At 38.8% G+C, this 21,498-nt stretch overlaps 1 protein-coding gene across 2 annotated transcripts in view; it reads left to right on the top strand.

The window, feature by feature from the left end:
- Positions 1 to 268: 268 nt before the first annotated feature.
- The window catches only part of PDE5A (phosphodiesterase 5A), a 139,907-nt gene continuing 118,677 nt past the window's right edge, over positions 269 to 21,498 (top strand). For both annotated transcript variants that reach the window (XM_075037314.1, XM_075037305.1), the window contains exon 1: positions 269 to 714. The gene's annotated coding sequence lies outside the window, so the exon portion shown is untranslated. The remainder of the gene's footprint in view (positions 715 to 21,498) is intronic.

Raw genomic sequence — 21,498 nt, forward strand, 5'->3', positions numbered from 1 at the left:
AAAAAAACCCCAAACACAGGACCCCGATGTAGGGCACAGCCCTGAACTAGCTGCACATTCCAAATGGCGGGTCAATAGGAGTTTCACAAGGGTACCCTAGGTCACTGCTTCCTCACAGCAACTTCAGAGGGAGGGGAAAAAAGGGTTTGAAAAACATTCCAGTTATCAGCAGAGTTTTTTAGCCGTGCAGATGCAGAAGTCACTGAAGTATCCAGAGGGACAGCCTTAGCAAGCCTGTGACCTTCTATGACAAACTGGACCATGGCATTTCAGAAGGGATTTGGTCGGGATTGTTAAACACATGCCAGAAACAGAACCGTTTCTTGGATTTTTTCAGTCAAGTAGCACTATATTTGGACTGGAAACAGCCTGTGGATGAGCAGGAATAGCCATTAGAAGGCAAGTGAAAAGTTTCAAGCAGATACTACAGTCAAGGAAGAAACAACTTGAACGTATCTGGGCAAGTTTCCATACTGACTCAAGCAACACTTTTTCCCATGACATCAGATTCAAAACAAACAATATATTATAGTCCATATGTTGATTAAAGAAAACCCAAGCACTGCAGAGGCATGCCCCAGCCTACCGAACACCAACTGAACAAAAGCTGGATTGCTTGCAAGCCATGGAAATTAATCAAATAAAAATCCCCAAGTTTTCAGGATAAGGAGCCTGGGTAAGACTTCTCAGCAAGATGAGGTTGTGAATACTGAGGTAAGATTGAAAACAAACTGCCTAGATAGAAGTTATACAGTCAAATTAAATGACAAGTACAATAACTCAACAGTGCTTTGAATATGCAGCAGTCATAAAGCTCAGAAAACTATAAAGTTGGTTGTGGATAACGTGCTTAGAGAACCTGAAGTTCTCTACCTACCTGAACTCATACGTATTTGCATGAGAAATTTGGACTGCAGAATGGTTTGCAGTCAGAGTTCAGAAGATCTTTTGGCAGATTAAACATGTTCCCAGTAAGATGATGCTGAGGATAAACATGCAAGAGAAATATATAAATGCTGTTTTCACAAGAATAATGCTGCTTTCTTAGAACTGACTGTATTTTAAGGGAAGAAAGCTAGAATGCAGTCCTCACAAGATGCCAAGACAATCTATCAATCAAGAAAGTTAGTAAATCACACCATTTACCAACTTAAAATGACATGGTACATTTTAAAATTCAAAACAAAACCAAAACCATGTTCTACAGGAGGAAGAGGTACTTGCTAAGCATAGTATATTGATGCTGTTTATGAAAGAATTAGGAATTGCATGCTTGCTTTAACATGGCCTAATAACAGTAATGCTTACTGCATACAGCTGAATTCACTGAGATAATTCAAGGTCTGATAAAGTATCTGATCAGTTGATCCTGTGTAATAAGAAAGAGGTGGCCACCATTGTTCTTTCTCACAGAATTTAGTAAGTCAAAATTAGAAAGGAACACTGTCAAATGAGGACAAATTTGACTAGGAGGATAAAGTAGACAGGTTGCTACATTTCAATTGTGTTTTAACGAAGTGATCTATGCTTATAGGATTAATAGCCTTAGCAAATCATGAAATAAAATGTTGTATTATTGTCACTGTAAGATTAAAGTAGAAGAACCTAGGTTTATAGAGGTATTAATGGAAAATAACATTTCTTTTGTTTGTACAGTACCGAACACATTCACACAAAACCCCTCAAGTACCTTGTTCATTAGCCAAACTTCTGAAAACTCAATTCACTTAGATATTTTTTTTTTCTGTTTTAAATAATGGATACACTCAAAGGAGTTGTTTTCTAGTTCTGTACATCCGTCTCCATTCCCTTATACTGTTTCCAAATGCTTCAATCCAGGAATGACTTTTGTTAGTGTCTAACTACACAGTGAAAATCTCAGCTAAAAAAATACCTATGTAAGGCAATTTGGCAACCATAATTCTTTGCCATTCAGTTTGGATCTCTGCAGCCATTTCCTTCAAGATAGATTCTTGACTATAGAGATATTTAGGTAACAGCAGACTTAATTAATCCCAGACACTGTGAAGAAAAGAGGCATAGAAGTGTGCTGCTTCCAAGTAACAGCAATTCTCCCAAGACAGCTGCAACAGCAAGCTGTTATCTGTCAAGAAGATCCTCAAAATCCTTAGTATTAATGATTACCTCCCACATCTCTACATACTTTATTGTAGATCTGCCACAGTTATTTGGAACATACAATGTTTTCCAAGTTGAATATTACTGGCAACTGATGTGTGTTAACATCTGCATATTGGTCTTGCACTGATCTTCAGTGACTAATTCTTAAGGGAAGATTTAACAGCTTTTTTCACATATCTCTCAATTCTGCTTCGTAGGAAGTAATGGTGACATATTCACCAAATTTGTTGCGTAAAGATCACAAGGGTTTTGACGAGGAAGACTTTCACATCTTCAAGATTAGTTGGATTTTAAATACGGTCTCTAGGTCCAATCTGAAACCACAGGTATAGAAGTTAAGTACCTACCATCATTCCATACTCACAAACAAGTTACAACACAGGGTATAGCGCACATGAACACTTCTTTACAACTCTAAATAAATAAAATAGTAACACTGGGCATTTAACAGCTTACCTTAAGATATAGTTAACAGTAACTTGGTTTTCACTCATCAGTTTAAAAGTCTATCCTGTAGGTTCAAGAAATTCTAGAATAAAGAAGTAGGGTAGGTCTGGTAGCCTTAACTAATCCTTATGAAGTCATTAATGCTAAGCTGAGGAAAGCAGATATGGGTAGTCTGATAACTATCAGGCATGTTAGTTATCTTTCAGCCCTTGCTCTTGATTTTAAGTTAAGGCTGTACATTCCCTGCAGTGTGCAGTAGGAAGAAGGGAGTGCAGTGAGGTATAACTGAGAAGAAACATTCAGAACCTGATGACAGGCACTTGTGTGTAAGACTAAGAAGTTATTTATGCTTTTAACAGTGCTACACATCTCATCTTCGATGCCTAATTCCTAACATACAGGCAAAGCGTACACAGGTAGAGACAGACATGGTGCAGTATAAGATTGCACTTACTGCATTGCAGTGGGTAGCATTGTATCTGTTCCATAAAAAACCAACCAACCAAAAAACCAACCAAAAAACCAACTACCTTTACAGAATAATACATGATTAAATGACTAGGATCAATAAAAAGCACTGATATCACTATTGCAAACACTTTGTAGGAGCTTTTTCTTTATTTATATTTTAAACTCAGGCAAGTAACATCTGTTTATGTAACAGTGAGTTGTTTAAATCATTGCTTTTTTCATTAACTTAATAAGCACAAATTACTCTGTAACTATTTCATTGGATGCATGTAAGACAACATCTCTGCAACTTTGTTTTGCTTTTAGTAGTCATGCCACCAGCAATTACAAACACTTCAGCTACACAGATCATAGTTTCCACATTTTACCTAACTGTTCTGTGAAGCTTAGTGTAACATGCCAGCATTTTTTTTAATAGAAAACCTAGATATTTTCACATCTAGTCTCTTAGTATATTCTATACACATAATTGCTTTTAAGATAAATATTATTTTAGTATATGAAAAACAATTGAATGGCACAGTAGACTGTCATGAAGCGCTAGGCAAAAATGTTCTGCTGGACTGAACCAGCTGTCAAACATGTCTTTTCAAAAATCTTGAAAACCTTGTTAACTGCTACATCTTAGTTTTCATGTACCTCAGCAGTTCTTTGTTCTGGCTGGAAGTGTAAACTATGAAATGACTGTTCTTGCAGTATTCAGAGTTTGGCTATAGCCAAGAAGTCCTGGAATTGTAATACTGTATTCTTTGGGGTACATTCAATGTTAAACTAAATCTCCAAATGTTTCTTGGCTCACCCGCCATTAACTGGACCTTGAACTTACCATTTGTATTCAATGGCGGGGGGCTAGCACTGCCATCTGTTTTGACAAATGTTTTCCATTGCCTCTGCATAGCTAACAGAACATGAGGCATATTAAGAGAAGGTTAAGTTCTCTTTCTGAACCACCAAGAATTCCTTGAGTCCTCAGAAATCTCATCAGAACATAGCTAAGAAGCTAATTGTAAATCTGTTTGCAAAGGATTTTAGTTTGTCATGAGCTGCAGGTCTTAAAACCTTCCTAGATCCTTATCACTTGTTCTCTGAGCATCTGCCTACTCTTTATTCCTTTAGGTCAAAAATCTTTACTGAGAGGAAAATCATAGCTGCAGGCATTCTGGGGAAAAAGAAAAAAGCACCAGTACCATTTCTACTTTGTCTTCTGCACTTTGTTTTAAATACAGAGCACAAACAAGTTATAACTGTGCATGTTAAAGAACAGCAGTTGTGCAAAGTCAGATTTTTTTTATTAAAACCAGCAATCCATAAACAGACTTTGAAGAAGAGGACTTTATCTTTCTTACAGTAAAGCCGAAGAAAGACTGCCTGTTTAGAGTTGTTAGTTTCAGGTGCAGCTTTAATAGCTTTGGCACAGCAATAGGAAAATATGACATCTCTGAACTCTATCTAATATTCAGTGCCAATAAACTCTTATTTAGCCTGCAAAAGATTTTGATAATCAGATGTATTTTTAATAGTAATTTCATAGCAGAAAAGCATTAGAAGCAGTTGTTTCTCAAAAGCTAAGCATATGCAGAAGCTTCATTTCAGTGTAACTTCACAGTATGGCTGAGGCTGGAAGGCACCTCAGGAGGTCATCTTGTCCAGTCCCTCGCTCAGGCAGGGTCACCCAGGGCAGGCTGCCCAGGACCACGTCCAGACGGCTTTTCAACATCTCCAAGGACGGAGACTCCACAACCTCTCTGGGCAACCTCTGCCAGTGCTTGGTCACCCTCACAGTGAAAAAGTGTTTCCTGATGTTCAGGGGGAACCTCCTGTGTTTCAGGTTGTGCCCATTGCCTCTGGTCCTGGCACTGGGCACCAAGGAAAAGAGCCTGGCTCCATCCATCCGCCTTGCACCCTCCCTGCGGGTATTTGTACACATCAATGAGACCTCCCCCGAGCCTTCCCTTCTCCAGGCTGAACAGTCCCAGCTCTCTCAGCCTTTCCTCGTAGAAGAGATGTTTCAGTCCCTTAATCATCTTAGTCTCCTTCACTGGGCTTTTCCATCATAGCTCCACATCTCTCTTGTACTGGGGAGCCCAGTACTGGACCCTGCACTCCAGCTGAGGCCTTATGAGTGCTGAGTAGACAGGAAGGGATCACCTCCCTCAACCTGCTGGCAACACTCCTCCTAATGCAGCCCAAGATACCATTCACCACCTTTACCACAAGGGCACACTGCTGCCTCATGTTCAACCTGGTGCCCACCAGGACCCTCAGGGTCCTTTCTGCTTTCCAGCATGTCCTGGCACCTGGGATCGTTCTTTCCCAGGTGTAGGACTCTGCACTTCCCCTTGTTGAACTGCATGAGGTTCCTGCTGGCCCATTTCTCCAGCCTGTAAACATTTTCCAAAACAATGTGCAAAACTATAGCTCTTGGGCAGAAAAGCTAGCACAAATCAGTTACATTTATCTTTCCAGTGAAGCCAGCCTGTGGCGTGGAAACCTGGGTATCTACTAGGCTTTCTTCTCTATTAGTCAAAGCCTAATTTCACCTCAACTGTTAGATCTACAACATGCAGTTCTGCATAGCCCTTAGTACCTCAAGGCAACAGTAGATCAGCATTTAGAGGTGAACTATATATTGTGTTACCTCCTCAGGAACTGAGCTAATTACTTGCAAGACACAGGAATAAAATTCTTTTATTTTCCATACTTTTTCCATGTAGAATTAGTCATTTATATTGTAATGATCTGGTCTCCTCTAAAAGTAGCTAGAAATGGATTATTTGCATATCCTTGCACTTCAAGGTAGCACACACCAGCTTCTTGGGCAGGTGCTTCACTGGTGTATCTCTCAAAAGCATAGGGTTAAACTTATCCCCAGATTTGGAGAGACAAATTTATTCCTGATTGACAAGGACCATGAAGATTTCTTGCCTTTCGTTATAGTATGAAGTATGCCTGTGTCCTCAGATTACCAAAATCCCAGTTGCTTAATGAAACCTGGCCTCTTAATTTGGATGGCAGTATTAACCTCAGTGTCTTAAAGTGTGATCTTATTCTCTAAAGTAAGTATGTACATTTGGTGCTTTAGGGCTGCCTCATCTGTTTGTCATACATTTAAATTACAACTTGAAAGGTATTTCTTGATTTCAGCCCAGCAAGATTCTAGCCTGGAATCTGAAAAATCAAGCTTGATCCCTTCTGGTTGATAGGCTTTCACCAGTAATAAGACTTCAGTGGCATGTAGACTTACAATGCCTCAGGCAGATGTAGTTGGTTGGAATTCAGTGAAAATACAATTTATCTCCTTGTTTCCTTGCTTTGCAGGGCTAGTAGAACAAAAAAACCCAGTGTTTATCACTAAACAGATGTGGTGATACATATTGCAGGTAGACAGCTCTGTCAGGTAAGAACAAAACAGTTTTTATTGTCATATTTCAGAGGAATAAACCCAGTGTTGAGTAGTCCCAAACTTAGTTTGCTTGTGTGAACCATTAGAGCCGGGGGCAGACACAGCACGAACACCACTAAGTCTTTACCCTTTCTTCACGCACAAGGTACAAGATGCACACATGACAGAGCACATACCTACAGAACAGTGCTACTTACTGCCTAGATGTCATGCTACATCACCAAGTCACTCTCACTCCCATTGCTATGTCTGGCATTAGTTGTGTAGAGAAATACAAAGAGTGGGGAATATCAAAGGAAATAATTCCCGCTTACGCATCCTAGAAACTTTTCACCAGAATTAGTTTACATAGCAGTGGTAGGTACTGCCATGAATACCAGGAACAGCAGTCTCAGACACTGCAAGCAGTAGTTTCTTCAGTTGCTCCTGCAGCACAGCCTCTCCCTAGTCCCCTCTTCTTCCACACACTGCCTACTCACACCCAAACACAACTGTGCCCTCCAGCTTCACTCACCAGGCCAAGCCAGCACATCCACGCCTCACTCTGCCATGGCCCTACCTCTAAGCCAAGGCTGGGTGTTACCAGCACCCACGGCAGAGCTGGGAGGAAGGCTGCTGAGCTCTTCCCCCTGCCAGGCCAACAGCTCCACTAAAAGTCTCTAACCAAGCTGCTACTGCCAAACAGCAATTGCTCACCTGGAGACATTCAGCCTACAGCTCATCTAGACAATTTCAGAGGCCAGTTTGAGAACTGGCATCGTTGCATGTAACAACTTAAAAATGGCCGTATGGCACCCAGCAGTAAAGAAATGGTTTACAAGTCTCTACTTTGAGATCAAGTAGAACCTAAATAAAAATTTATTTATTCTATGTTTGTTGTTCCATTTTTATGGAAGAGTGTTAGTGACCATTATAAAAGTGACACTGTTCTTGAATTTCTCAGAAATATATTTTTTCTTTGGTAGGAAGCACTACTAAGGGTCAGCAACAGTCTGGCTCTGTCTGGGGTGATTTGGGATTTGCCTTCCCAATTTCAGACTTCTCTCATACTTACTGCAGCCCAGTCAGTTCTCATTTAGTTTTATGTCCATCTGGTCTGCTAGTGGGTCACTTCAATCTCCCCAAGCTTCGCTTGCATCCTACCTTTCCCCTGAATTTTTACTATTTCATTACCTCTTTTCTTTACAATCCAATCCTGTCTCATAGCCATTGAATTATTTCATCTTTTAACTTAAAACTACATGCTTATGTTTAGATTATGGCCCTATAACCAAAAGCCTCAGCATTTTCTCCTTGAAAGGAAAGGTGAAAGAAAGCCCAAGGAGCCCTGTTGCATGCCAACACTAACAAATTGCTGTTAACCTCACCCTTCACTGGAGCAAAGATAGACAAACCAGAGCAAAGGCTTTTAGTCCAGGGGACAGATTTGGAAGCTGAATAAATGTATGAGCACAGCCCAAAAGTGGTTTTAAGCAGAGGACACATGCTAGCATTTCAGTGAAAAGTTAAATGGCACCATCAGAGTTACATCCATTCTACACAGTTAAGGAGACTGTCTTAAGTAGTAAATCACAAGATTTCTGCCATAGTCTAGTATGACATTCATTTCTGTACCTGAGGCTTGGATAACTCAAACAAGCAAAAGAGAATTAAAGACTTCAGATATATTCAAAGTTCTGGCGTAATTTCATCTCCCCTTTACAAGCAGGGATGATATATACACCTGCAAGCATTTCAGACTAAAAATAAGAAGCATTTTTAATAAACTTCTCTCATTTCCAAGAAGATTTTATTTTTGTGCAGCTATGGCATCGTAAGACATGTAAAGCCTAGTTCGTAAAGCTACTTATTTGGGCCCTGGAATTGGTTTCATCCAGCCCGAGTTCTGACTTCAGCATCACAAGTATAAGGTTCTGCCTACATGCAGCTCTCTGCAAGACTTGATCCATTAAGCCTATTAGATACATATAGGGATGTGTATATATATATATACACACACACATATCTGCACGTACATAACACTGAACATGCCACTGCTTTAGGTACAATCTTTCTCCTTACTCAGAGACTCCAGGCAGAGTAACGATTATCTGAGACTCTCAGAAAGCCACCTAATATTATTTATTATCTACTGTTTCTGTCCTTTTTTAGTTCACCTGTTGTATTTTCATAGGGATGGTGCAAGTAAAATTTCAGGAACCACTTTTGAAGCTTATGAATCATTTTACTAGTACCAAATTAAACAGAACATCTGCCTAAAACCAGTTTCTCTAACAGCTAAAAATTCTGTCTTCCCATTCTTGGAATATGTACTTTCAGCCTCTTAACAGAATCATGAGAATCAAGGGAGCTTGATGAAGGTTGCCAGTTATGGTATTAATAAGACAAAGTAAGAGTCCAGAAAAAGTAGTAATGAAAAGCTACTCTTTATCTTGAATTTTAAAATGAGCTTTCCTAATTTCTGTAGAAAATCTATAATAACCAGACAGAAATGGCCTTACATAAATAATCTCACAAGATGTGTGTTTAAAATACTTGGTTTTGAACTGGATAATGAATAAACTACCAGTACCAGAGAAGAAAGGAAAGATGAAAAATTAGGTTGCCCTGCTAAGTGAACTCCTTAAGTTTGAATAGACAAACTAGATCAGCATGGACAAAATACTACTGTACAGTTCATGTCACACGTGACACGATGTCCTACCTACGATTCATGCCATATGCCACCGAGCCATTGTGCACATGTACAAATCAAATGCAAGACATGCAGTTAGATTCAAAATATTTGGTTTCAGATGTGAAATTTATCCACACAGAAGTAGGTGTCACATTTTACAGACTGGACTGCCACTGAGTGAGTGTAACAAAACAAAACCAGAAGAGCAATGTTCTGTATCCTTTTCACATGGAGCATTCAGGTACCTGGTCATACTACACACGCAGCCCTGCATCACACTATATATATATATACTAGAAGTCTGTCTGAAGGATCCCGAGACATTCCCAGCCTTAACCTGGCAATCACTTAACCTAGCAGGGCACAACAGAAAGGTTTTGATCTTCCCAGATGCATCAGTTTCTCCTGTGCCATCCTATGCTCTGTGAAGAATTTTAATAGTTTCCAGATGTTGGCTCATAGGGTGCTGACACAACCCTTGTACAATTATAGTATCATACAACAATATTATGAGAAGGATCAGAAACACAGAAGAATTTTACAGCATTTGGAAACCTTAGCTGACAAGAACAAAAAAATACGATGCTGTTTGTAACACTACTTGTTCGGCATTACCGCCTAGGAGCCAGCAAGGCTTGGGTACGACTTCTTTGAAGCCTTTTAGATAAACAAACAATCAGATTGGTTCTCATGTTATTAGTTTTCTCCTCACACATGAGGAGGACAAAAGGGTATATAGGCTTTAGGTAACGGCAAAACTGCTTCTATGCATAGAGGTTACTGGAGTTCTTTAAATTCTATTTGACTATGGTGTGGCAGCTAGATGAGATATTAGTTCCATGAATTTAAGTAAATCTGGGCATCATTTATAGTTTTACTATCATCTAGCGCCACTTTCCTCTAGAAGCATTTTTTTCTGAAATTTTTCTAGAGATGTAAGGACATTCATCCAGATCAGACTCGTACTGCAGCACCCCAATAGCATGACTGAAGTGTCCCTTTTGAAAGAAAGTAATCTTTGAATTTACTATTTAATTTCTAGCATTAGCTATTATTTCAGAAATGCTATGTAATTACTTCATATCATGATTAAATACTAGTAACTAGATCTTATTGAAAATAAAATCATTTAATATAAAACATTATTATTTTAATACTTGAGACAGACCTAAAGAGGATTTATTCCAGCTTCTCCTAGCATATCTGAAAGATATTAGACCCTGGAAAGCTTGCTATTTTTCAAAGATACCATTTTAAACACAAATAAAAATGAAAAAAGGAGTTCTGCACACAGCCTGTTTAGAAACTATTCCTTCACCTATGAAAGCAGAGTCAACAACTCTGTTCACATAAATTACAATAAAAGCAGCCAGATGATTTGTGGGTTTCTCCTGTATTTAAAAAGGTGACCACGTAACAGCCAATAAACACACATTAAGAGAAGGGGAGGGAAGCCCAGTGATATTAACCATAAAACATTTGAAGGGCAAAACTAAGAAGAAATGTTATTTGATCTGTTTTAGTCCGTCTGACATTTTTCTATCCACATTTAACTAACAGGTCATCAATATCCACGCAAATGTAAGCAAGGGAATTTTCAGCAGAGATGTCTTGTTCAAAGTAATAAAACCTTTATTCACACTCAGCTTGTACATCAAACATTTCATAACTTGGCAGCCTGAACAAATACTCAGCCACCAGTCCAATTGCACAGAATGGAATCAGTCAGCATCTGTTCAAAAAATTCTTGCACCACTATGGAAAAAAACCCCAAACAATTACCATTTAAGCTTTCTCCTCAGAGAAACCTGGCTACATATTGGGGTGGTGGGGAAATCAGATAGCACGCTGTGTGCAATAAGGGCGTTTAGTTTTCCCTTTTTGCCTTCTAAGTAGAAGAGATTCCTTGCAACTGAAGTTCTTTTGCAGATAACTTCCTAAAGAGCCACAAGAGAGTTTACTCATCCAAGTTCTCTTAATTCAGTCCTGTCCTATTCTGCAACATTCTTAAATGCCAAGATCAGCAGATAGCAAGAACGCATGTAGAAAGAGACAGGCTCTTTTTCATTCAGGAGAAAATACCAGCTATCACTTTTCCAAGTTAGCTATTTTCAATTTATCAGACATTCTCAGTTTGCCACTTAAGACCATAATTTCTGCAACTTAATTTCTTTGAGCAGACTGTGCTTTATCATGTACCGTATAAAACAGGATATAATACAAAATAAAGCAGAATAAAATACTAAAAACAAAATAGTATTTTTAATACACTTTGTCATTTTCTTGTCAATTGTTCCCGAGATGACCCTTTTGAAAAAAATAGAATCCCAAACAGAACTATGCCTTCCCAACGCCAAAGAAATCCATTTGCTTCATGGCTTTAAATTTGTAAAGAATTTTTCTGTAAGGTTCAGTTTTGGGCATGGCTGAAGTTGCCATTCTCACAGTTGATCCTCATACGTCTAATGATTATTAGACTTCCCAAATAAATGCCATGATTAAATCTTCAGGAATGGTTTAATTGATTTTGAGGTCCTCATAGCTCTGATTTTAATAGTTTTTGGTTCTATAAACAACAACAGTATAGATCAGGTGTAGTAGTGAGTCTCATTTTGACCTGGGCTTAAACTGAAATGATTAAGGTTTCTCTTGCATCCTTCCCATGCTAAGGGAATGACCCTATAGTACCTTCATTTCAGAACTGAATGGTCTGTTAGGAAAGTCCCAGTGTTTTCAGTGGCAAGTACAATTTTAATAAGTACAGCATTTTTAAAAATTAAAGATTATTCCTGAAGGTCTTTAGCAAAATAAGCAAATACACACATCACTATAAAATATACTCTATGTACACAGAATTATTTTAATACAGTGCTAGATCAGCAATACTTCAAAGAAAAGAATACGTAAGGAAGAAACCAATAGGAGACAATGCCCAGACTTTGGAATGACTAGCTGAATCAATGATAGGACTAATGGTATGAATTTCAGCTGACAGCACATCTTTGCAAAGCACCACTATAAAGATGACTAGTCAGAGTAGGAAAACTGATGACAGGGATTTTGATTCTGCCAAAAGCATCTCTGAATGTAAATGCAAGCAGAGAGTACCTTCAGCGCACACGAAAACAAAATCAGTTGTCTGGGCTTACAGTCATCACTGCCCATGGATCAGGCTGGTTGGGTGTGTGTACTCTTTATGAGCTCACCTTTCACAACTCCAAAATACGTTGTGCGCTGACTGTAGTTGTGGTCATTTAGTGGAGCAAATATTATTCAAGGTCAAACACTTTAAAGGAATGTGCATGGAGACAGCCACAGCTATCAGAAAAGTCTGATTTTAATTAAAGAACATAACTGCTAAAAATAATTAATTAGCATCCATATCAGATTGCTTCAGGTCCATGTCATGTATCATACTATTTCTTTAAGAGACATGCTGTGTTTAACAAACTGAGCTTATCATATGTGATTTCAGTTTTACTTGTAATCACTCTTGAAATTTTAATTACTGCTGCCACTTGTATACACATTTTCTTCATGTTAAACGCTAAATAAAACCGATTAACTTCAGACACAATTCCTGGGGCTAAATTTCTAGAAGGCTATTTTAAGATCTCTGTTCAATTTATCACTAATCCCACTGTCTAGGAACTGCACTGGGTTCTAGAGCATGGGGACTTTAAAGGCAGACCCCCCCTACACACCCCTTTGATTTAGGCAGTTATACAGTGGTAATTACTGTAAATTTAATTACTATTTCTGATGATGCACAGACTGGAGCAGAATACACTCCCCCAAACCTTTTTTGGAAACTGAAAACATAGATGAGAGGCGAGTTCTTGAATCATTAAACCTGATCTCTGCTATGACAGGCACCATATCATCTAATCTCTCAGGGAGCTCAAACTCCACCACAGAAGTAGCTTGCTTTTTTGCCATCCTTGAGTCAAATGTTAAAAACCTGCTCCAAGCTTTCCCTGCACTAAAAATTAAGAGCTCCTTCTACTTCGCCATGTAAAATGGCTTTAAGTCACTATGAATTTGTTGTGTCAGTGTTATCAATTAGCTTAAATAATCTCTTCTCACTAGCATTTACCCTCTTTTATGTAAGATGTATGACATATTACCCATCTTCTATTTTGCTAGCCCAAATAAAACAAGTTTCCCCATCTTCTGTGTCAGATCAGCTGATAGAATTGACTAAACTATCTTTCATATTTTATTTTTATATTTTTCTCCCATTTTCAATTCCTTGCCAGGTATTCAGAATAAGCTTTGTAGGAAAGTCTGCGGCAGGACTTTTTTTGGGGGGGTACGTGGCACAGTCTAACCAGATCACCAGTCTCAGGAAGAAACAAGAACTGCACACCATCTCAAAGCACACATTCCCTATGGTTTAGGCCACAAGTCTAAAGCAAGTCATGCAATAACATATACTTAAGTTAATACTTGTTACACTGGTCAGCTCATTTACACATTTATTGTAGCATGCCTTTACTGAAACACCATCCTGTTTGGCTTCCAAGGTTCTCCATTCTCTTTGGACCACTGAAAAACCACAAAAGTCCACAAAAAGACAAAGATGAGGATTTTTTTTTTTTTCCCCAGGAGAACAACTTCTGCAGTTATGTCTCCAAACTTCATTTGTCTCTCCTTATTCAATACCTAGCATCTGTTTGATTGGTTTGGGTTTCTGCCATAAAAACATTTTAGCAGTTCTTCATTCACTATCTACCTTTCCTATCCCTTCTTAGCCAAATACGGTTCCTTTACTTCCATGGAGCACATAGACTTCTGGATCTAACTGAAACTCTTGAATTGAGAATAATATTGATAAGTTAAAGACAAAAACAGTCACCCTCCTCCCCTCACAGAATTTATCGTTTCTTACTCCGAAACTTGTTGCCCACCATTTCTATTGCTGTTCTTTGAAACACAATCCTGCAGAAGAGTATTCAGCACCAAGTTATGAGCTCATTTGAAGAGCTGCTTTCAACAGAATTTCCATATCCAGATGGCATATGAATTATAACCTTCTATCATGGACTTAACAAGCCGTGGGCTGCTGTTAATTGTCACTTCCAGGTTTCAGTGATGTTTATAAGCCACTAATAAAACCTGCTGTTCTTACTTACAAATTTGAAAATTCTAATTTTTAAGGATATACTTTGCACCCTGCTTTCCTTCTCCCTCTTATTAAATTCCTGCCCCAAGTTTCTCTGTGCATTTCTCACATAATCAGCAATAGGTCAAATCTTGATATTTTATTGATATTTTTCTTCGTATCTTTTTCAGACAAAGTTCCTCAAGGGAAGAGCTAGAGGCCAAATAGCTTCTGCTGTATCTGCTCTTGTTACTAAGAAAAGAACTTGTCCCCTTCATGTTTATTGTTCTGAAGCAAATTCAGAGTCTCTGGTGAATATGTAAACAGAATGCATACAATATGAAAATGCATTTAATATTTTATTATATTTTAGCTGCCTGTTAGATACCTTACCCCAACCAGCAATTTATAGTCATGTGCAAGAGGCAGCTTCCTGAATTTGCATAGTCTAGAAATAGCAAAGCAGAAACGTGGTAAGGGTAATTCTTTTTTTAAAGAACATTAGAGCAGAGCTTAGTGTATTGGTGCAGTGTCTGCAAAGTTCTGCCCATTAGTAATTGCGAAGCCTTCAGATGAGGCCCTGAAAAACATGAGCTGCATGAACTCAGCCTGTTAATTGCAGAGTTTTTATTAAATTAGTTGTCAGATAATTGTAAAGCAGACATTGGAGTTGGGGCTTTCAGAGTTGCTTGAGAAAGTTGAGGGTACATAAAACAAACACTAGTTGAATTACCAGAAACAAGGCACTTGCGTCAGCACAGTTTCCAGCCCAGGACTCCTCTGCTTCCCCACACAGCCAATAAGACCACTCAGTACCTCACACCCAGGCAAGGCTCACGCTGCTTCCCAGACACAGGCACGCTCACTTTGGGGTGAGCGTCAAACTTGTTCGTACGTGTTAGTATGGCTCCAAAATGCAGTAAGTGTATGCAAGGAGAGGTGACAGAGTGCTAAAAGAAGGGTCTCAGAAGGTGAAGATGTGCAGATCTCCGATCACCACATTCTTTCCCCCACAGCAGGCATTCAGAAGAACAGACCAAGGGCATACTTCATAACCACAAAACTGCTTGGCCAGCCCATCTACAGATGGACTCTCCAAGGAAGTTACTTTAACCTCAAGGCCATATTCACAGCTGTAAAACATCTACATGGCCTGGAGAGAAGGATCCCTCCTTCAGCTTCCAAGGCATTTCCCAGCACAAAGTGCAGCTGTTTGGGGTTTGGGCTGGGAATCATTTGGAATTGCAGCTTCTAAAATCCTACACTTTTTATAGTTAACTGAAAACTAAATCTGACTGGAACTTACCACAGAGAGGTCAGATAAACCAGAAAAGTGGTTTGCATGCTTCCTCTAGATACACATCAAAGGAAAACCCAAACAAAAAAGGCTATTCTTTGCACTTATAATTGGCACTAGCCATAGGCTTTATACAACAGCCTTAAATTCCCTAGGCAGAGGCATGTTCTCTTATACATGCCTCCAAAAGAAAAGTAACCTGATAATGCAAGCTGAAAACAGATAATTCAATAAAAGTTATGCACCCTAACAGTTACACAGATGCCCGGCATTGCTAGTGATCACTTCAAATTGATTAGAAAGTAGAGAAGAGCAGCATATTCAGAGCAAATTACATCGGCACAGTCTGGCAGCTCCAGGAGAAACAAACAGGCAGTGTCACTTGCCTGCTCTACGCCGAGAGCTGCTACATCCCCCTAACAACCAGCTCTGCTTAAGCCTCGCTCTCCTTACCTACACATAGGAAAAAAGTTATTCTGGCTCCAGGATAGACTATACAACCGTGGAGCTGGATCCCTAAGTTGCAAGTAGCTCTTTAAGCCTTCAACTGCATATTAAATCTCTTTCTCAGAACATTAACTGTGCTTAAAAGACAAATATTACATGTATGCATATGAGATTCCAACATACAGCAACCTTGTATGCAAAGTAGAACGAAAAATCCAAGTAAAGGTACTTTTCAGGCTATCTTCCTCTTGGTTTCTGGGCTACCAGAGTAACTCCTGCTTTGCCTTTAGAGATCTATTCTCCCCTGACTCCATGCACTAATATAGAAGCAAGATGGAACTACATGTATATTGCATATTAAGATGTACGCACAGTATATTCATTTAATCACTCACGAGCTTGCTGAACTATGTTCTCCTTACCACATGAAAAGCTATTATTTTTCATCTGTTTTCTTGAGTAAATAATTAAGAAAAAATGCTGTGTTCTTCCAGTGTTTTGGAATGTGTATTTTGGGGTAAGAAAGTATTATGTTGGATTTACTGTACTTTGGTACTTCTGTCTCAGTTACTCAAGAACAAATCCAAATTCCCCTGACAGGGGAGGCGAGGGGGAGAAGTCACAGTAACCTAGGGTTACATTGTACAAACAATATTTACATTTGGATATTATCAACAGATCCCACCATCAGTAAAACAAGCAATCACTAAAAGATATTAACCAAATTCAGTATTTTCTGTTGATTACATCAGCTGTCCTGACTTTTGTTTCCATACTGGATGACATTATACACACCTATCAAATTAGTATTATTGGCCTTAAGTTGCAGCATTTTGTTCCCGATGTGCATCTGGTCTCTAGGATATTTTGAAACAACTGCATGCAGAACCATATAGCATAGGTTTTGGCATATTTTCCGTAATAGTATCTAGTGATTTGATTGGCAGGTTTTCAATCCTACAGGAGATGTTACTGAAGACAAAGGGAATTGTGAGCATACCATAAATAGCCCTAAGTCTTCAACAAGAAGCACAACAGTTGAGTTTATTTCCACCATAAAACAAATACATAGTCATTGATGCAACATGCTTATATAAAATATGGATTAGCTACATTAATTATAGGTTACAAATGGGTTGAATATTCAAAATGTTTACCATTATAGAGTGTGGTTAATAGGGTTTCTATTTTATTGGATTTCTCTAGTATGGTTTCATGTCATTTAAGAGGAACATCTCTGCAGCTGCTCTTCTAGCAAAGGCAACTCCTTCAGGAATTTTTTTGTTTCTAGATATATTGGGTCAGCTTCTTTCAAAGGACAGTCTTACAAAACCTTTTGGGGCCTGGGGAAAGCAGTGTGGTCTTTCTGCTGGACAGTCAAAGCAGATAACTATAACCCATTTCTTGATTTTTTTTTTTTTGACCATTTAAACCTTTCCTTTCACATACTGAATTTTTACTCAAATATTTTGCTGATGTGACCAGGCCGTCAACTTGCAACACAGGGTAAGACATGTCCTTAGCAGCTAGAATTTTCATTCAAAGTTTCACCTCCCATTCAAGCCCCTCAGACTTTCATGCAAGTAGCTTCAGCAACTATTCTGATAACACTTATCAAACTTCCTGAAAAGACAAGCCAGGCAATATATGGGGGTTCCCCAAAAGTCTCATTCCTTGTCTCAGTCACTAGAGCCAGGCTCCTTTGAAAATCTGACCCTAAAATTATCATTTGCCTCACTCTCTCAGATGTTTGGAATCCCTATGTAATCCAAATTGCATACAGCAGACATAATCCTGGTTTCAAAGGAAAGCAGAGATGAAAGGTCAAACAAATCTCAAGCTATGCTGCCTCAAGCCTTTCTTCTTCCAAAGGAGTGGCTAATGACTTGTTCTTTGGGAAGACTGGAAAAAGATCAAATAGGAGGTCATGATTAAGAGAAGAAAAATCTTCCACACCAATTACAGCTTCTGTGCTTCTGGCTAGAATCCACAACCCAGCTTCCAGGGGCAGCCCAATGACTTTTCAATTGCCTTATCATGCTCTGCAGGGTCAAAAGGACAGATGCACACTATCAGTTTGCTATTTTATAAGCTTGAAAAGAGAGAAATTGGACTAGCAGGCTGCCTCAGAAATTCTGTTGGAACATAATTGGCACTAAAAGTTTTCCCAGAAGAAAACAATTCAGGTTTCAAAATTTTCTGATATTGGAGACCACACACAAACTATGTTTCTCTCTAGCTCCCCATCACTACTGTCTCCAGTGCCATCACAGCTTCAAAAACCTTCAAAACACAGGAAATTAGAATAAAGCAACAAATTCCACCACTCTATAAAGCACTATGCTCTGCATGGTCTCATTTGCTGAGCCTACCATTTTTCAACACTAGTTAGCACGCTCTTATCTTCGTATTATCTCTGTATGCTTTTTGGCTGATACAGGTAGAATTGCTGACATCCATCCCAACAGTGTTCAAGGAGCTCTCCAAAGCAAGAACTTCTGCATTTACTGATTGTTGTCCAATGACTCAGAGTTTCAAATCCTGACAATGCTTTAAGTATTGCCAGGCGAGTGAGAAACACGTGACTGTTTGGTTACGGCATGAGAATTTTAGCTAACAGAGCAAAGATATACAGGCAAAAGGGATTATATTGTGATGCTTTCAGAGCTGCGGTAATATATACACCTCTGAATAAATGCAGGTATTCGAGGAGGAACCATCACACTTGCAGCCACGCGTAGGAGAACCACAGGTTATGTACCACTTCTACAATAAGGTACTATCTATCTTTCAGGGTTTGTCACCAACTCGGTGAATAAAATCCATGGCCCTCATAAGGCTCCTTTGTGCTCCTGCAGGTTTGTGGTTCTACCTCCACACCGCTTGAGCACAGGAGCAATTCAAAGGTAAGGCAGGAGGAAAGGGAGCAGAAAGTACTCCAATGATCCCAGCTAGAAGAATGGGTCATCTGATGAAACATCCATGTGTCTGCTGTAATTTGCATTAGGAAATAACTTCTTCCACAAAAGTCAGAGAGATGGTCTGATCTCATTTATGTGATAAAAAGTAAACTGGAATCACCCATGTCTTTTTCTGCATGTATCATGAACAAAAAAAAGAAGCTGGACCAAACAGCATTTGAAGTTTGCCAAGCTCTTTCTGTTTTTTTCACTTACTGGCTTATATAGCTGTGATCAGCAGCGCCTTAAAGAGTTGAGCCAATATGGATCTTTCCAGTTCACTAGTAGTAATTAGATCAGTGAGCATGAATATAAATCTATACATCCGAGACTCAAATGGCTGCTGCTTAATGTATTTCTATTTACTGCCTCAGGACCCCTCTTCATATCTCTTGTAAAACTCTATATTGCATTCAGATTAAGCCCTAGGATAATTTTCTTGTCCTTCCACTTCACACCCATTGAAATGATTTGGCTGGGCTACCCAGTAGTCCAAAGAATATGATCTACAGATGTCAGAAATAGCATCAACTTACCAAAGTGGTAAACAGCCAGCACAGCCAAGTTTACACACATCCAACTAAATGGCTAGGGTTGGGTTTTCCTCTTCAAGTAGACAACCAAAAATATAGTTTGCCTTAACAGAATCGAAGAGGCATATGAGTGGAATTTCCTTTTGGATTTCCTTATTTCCTTATGAGAGCACTAACACATTATTTCTCAATTACATTCTGCATTTTGGCACAGTTTAAGAGAGTGGGAGGACAACAAACTTGTTAAAAATGTAAATGGTCCTGTGAGGGAGGAATATAGCAGGCAACAATCAGAACATGGATGCGACTGCAGCTCTTTGCTTTGTTTTGAAAGCAAAAGTTTGTCAGAAATAATTGGAAGAAGGATACCAAGAGGATGAACAGCCAGCAGGACAACTCATAACTAGGATAAACAATATGATACAGTCAATAGCTGGCATGTTCCACTATTTCTCTATCCATATTAAGAATCAAGTATTGGTTAGCTTTAACATACAGCACATTTTACAGTGTAGCTCCAGGTTTGTTTTTTTATTTTTTTATTTCCAGCACAAGGGCATCTGTAATGAAGTGGGGCACCAGCATGTGCTGACATGCTGGTCACGCATAAGCAGTGCTGCATACAACCAGGAGTCTTATCAGATCACATACCCCCCCCAATGTGCTCTTGAATAAGAAAAGAGATAATTATTTCTACAAAGCAGCATCAGTGGACCAAAACAAAGCTGAAAAAATAAAACCTTCTATAACATCTTTTAAAACATTGTTTCCAAAATGAGGAATGTTATATTTTACATGTTAAACTTCAAGTGACAAGCAAAAATACTATCAAGTAGTATTGGCAGCTCTTACAGTTAATGTTTAAGCAAAAGAAAACTTTCAAATTTAAGCTGTGATACAAATTTGCTTTGTGACTTTGAGCAATGTCTTATCTTTGTGCCTCTAACAGCCCAGCTGGAAAGTGTAGGAAAAAATTAAGAAACACAAAAACAAAAACCAGCTCTTCAATGAGATCCAGGTGCTCTGTTAAACCACTACTCTCCTTAAACACCTTCCAAATCATAGCTAAATAGAAATACATCTGACAGCTGAATTTTAAGCATGCATGTGAAACTGTAGAATTGTCTTTATTTTCCAACAGTTAGAAATTACCATACCTCTTCAGGAACTGGGACCACATTAGGTTCTCCTGTCCATAATAAAGGTGACTACAACAGAACCACACTGATGCCACCTCAAGATTAAAGGATCATCTACTTTATGACTTTCTGTTTATACAGTAACTTATTGTGTGGTTTACCTTGGCTAGGCAACGTGCATGCTGAGACTGCTTCTTATTATATGAAATTCAATCTTTTCACTGTTACCATGTCTTTCTTCTGGCTTCTAACTCCCTGCCCTTTTTGAACTTTGTATGGGGTTTTCTCATCTTTACCTGTTAAGATCACATCACTTTACCAAAGAAAGTATTTTTTATTGTATGTGCATAAAAAATGATGATTGGAACTGAACATGAGCAAACAAGAGATTATGCTCATTAAAGTATCATTATCTCAAGGTGTTTCAGTCAGAGCCTTAGCTGAATACACTTTTGTTGCCTGCACAAATAAGTGATGATGGGAGAAAACTATAGGACTCATCATGCAACTAAGACTGATACCATAATGGACATGGAAGAAATTAAATTTGCATGAGCATCTACAACACTGTTGCTTTAGGTCTGTGGCGTTTGACTTTGCTACAGCAACTTCCTTTTTAGTATAATTTTTGTAACAAGCATTTGCAGCACATACTACCAAAACACCTCATGCAAATCATGTTTGTCAATTCTGTTGATTCAGATTGCCCCATTAGGAACTGAAAGCAGTGAATGAAGAACACAACCTGGGGCTGCTTCAGAAGCAGTTTCTTCTTAGATATTACTTAACTGCCTATGAAGCCCTTATTGCTGTTGAAGTATTAATCTACTACTAATGAAACTGCTTCATAGAATAGAATTATTTGGGTTGATGGCACC

Source organism: Buteo buteo, chromosome 1 (genome assembly GCF_964188355.1).
Source record: "Buteo buteo chromosome 1, bButBut1.hap1.1, whole genome shotgun sequence".
NCBI classification, from domain to species: domain Eukaryota; kingdom Metazoa; phylum Chordata; class Aves; order Accipitriformes; family Accipitridae; genus Buteo; species Buteo buteo.